This window comes from Cynara cardunculus (assembly GCF_001531365.2).
Source record: "Cynara cardunculus var. scolymus isolate 2C chromosome LG 12, CcrdV1, whole genome shotgun sequence".
Classification (NCBI taxonomy): domain Eukaryota; kingdom Viridiplantae; phylum Streptophyta; class Magnoliopsida; order Asterales; family Asteraceae; genus Cynara; species Cynara cardunculus.
The window spans coordinates 13,468,016-13,470,515 of record NC_037539.1 but is presented as its reverse complement, the minus strand read 5'-3'; positions in this window follow the sequence as shown (position 1 = coordinate 13,470,515).

Sequence of the window (2,500 nt, the reverse complement as noted above, 5' to 3'; positions counted from 1 at the left end):
ATTTGATTAGGCCCTATATATCTATATAAGGTTGGGTTCACATGAAACCAAAGGTTTTTCGTGAGACCCGTAAGATCAATTTATGTTCATTGATCAACTTTATAAGATAATGATCTAATGGTCTAAAGTTGTGCGGTGATAATTTTGTGATTATTGAGAAGTCTCGTGACAATTTTGTGATTATGAATGTTCAGATTGTAGATCTAATCCAAGGGTTGAGAATTTATCTTATGGGTCTAATGAAAAACCCATATATATATATATATATATATATATATATATGTATATATATATGTATATATATATGTATATATATATATATATTGCCACGAAACTTCTCAATAGTCACAAAATTGTCATCGTGCAACTTTGGACCATTAGATTATTAGCTTATAAAGTTGATCAATGAACATAAATTGGTCTTACGGGTCTCACGAAAAACCTTTGGCTTCATGTGAACCCAACCTTATATAGATATATAGGGCCTAATCAAATAAAACTGTTTTGTTTGTGGTGATCGTGAGATCTAATCTCAACCATAAATCAAAGTTTAAATTAGGAAATTAATAATTTGGTAATTTTAACTTGAAATATTAATTAAGGGCGTTTTAGGAATTTTATAAATATCCTCTCTCATCTCTCCTCTTTTCTCTCTGGCGAATCTTATTCTGATGAACCTTGTGTGAACACAAGATACATACTGTGATACCTACAAACGATATTTATTGTGATATCCAGATATACATACAAGATGCACAATATGATATCTTTTGTAAAACAATGAAAATAACGAAAATACACAATATAATACATTTCATAAAACAAAGAAAATACATTGTGATACCCGTGAAACATTGTGAACGTTATCACCATGATACACATTGATTCACAAACGTCTTTAAAATACGATGTATATTAGGTAATTGATAAACTAGGTAACTAATTTTAATTAAATATTTTCTTCTAAAAGATTTAATTAATTTTTTTTATTAATTGTCAAAAATATAATTATTATATTACCATTTTTGCTTATTTAAGAAATATCCTTAAATATCTCAAATGAGTGGTTCACACTGGATCTCACGGTTATCACAAACTAATCAGTTCTCCCTTAAATGAGCTCTTATATATATATATATATATATATATATAGAGAGAGAGAGAGAGAGAGAGAGAGAGAGTTTGTTTCAAATACAACATGTTGCATTTGTACAACCAATGCAACCCAATAAATTGAGATATTTATGGAAATGATGAGAGTTTATTTATTATGATTTGAATATTTATGGAAGATGAATATGGTTCATTAATTATGATCAATACTTTTTATGAGGAAACAATCAAAACTTCTATGAAATCACATATTAATCAAATCAAATGAACGGTTGAGATTGGGTTGTATTGGTTGCACAAATGTCATGGGTTGTATAATAACCAACCTCTCTCTCTCTCTCTCTCTATATATATATATATATATGAACCATTGTGTCAAATACGAACAAAAAATTAACATATACATGAACTTTGACTGCAAAACATTTATGAACACAATATGAACATAAGAATAACTGCTACACGAAAGGAAATAAATATAAAAAAAAGGTATGAACACAATATGAACAGCTTGTGAACAATAATTCCTTCATTATAAACACATTCAGTAGCGATCCTTTGTCAATTTGAGTTTTATACATGCATTGCATCCACATTGTTTAAAGTTCACCATTTGTTCATATATGTTTCTGGTCTTATGTGGTTGTTCACCCCTTGTTCATATCGTATAAAATATATAAACACATAGCCCCGACGCTATGAACACCGGGTGCAAACACTTACACAAATATAAAGATTTGGTATCAAGCTTAAAAAAATAATACTTGTGTTCATATGATAGAAGTAACATGAACACAATGGTTCATGATTCATAAAAGTCGTTAATATGACAATATAAAAATAGATCGTGCATGTACTTCCATTTGAACATGTGAATTAGATACGTATTAATAATTAAGGAAAAAAGTTATAAACGCAATATGAATTACAAAAAACATAACACATCATAATGAACATAATTTCGACTAAAACGAGTCTAATAAAATATTAATTCATTACCAAGACATTCGCTTTGGTTAATTTCTTCACTTCCCGAACTCGAACTCCGATTGTCACTATAAACCATTTTAATCTTCTCAATGTTGTCGATTTTTTTTCCAAAGCGTTTATTCATTATAGCTTGAACGATACTGAAGAATTTACTATCGTGTTTCCTCCACGAATCAAAAACTCATAAAACAATAAAAATGGGAAATCAAGATTACAAATTAAATAAAAATATCAATATTATAATTGCATATTTTTAGGAATTTTATGATTTTGTAACTCCCCTTTAATGATATGGGAGTTACATAGCAAATGAAATTACTCAATTACTCTTGACATTAAATTGTGAACATGATAAAAACCTAATAGAAGAATGGATTGTGATTGGTTGACATGGTTT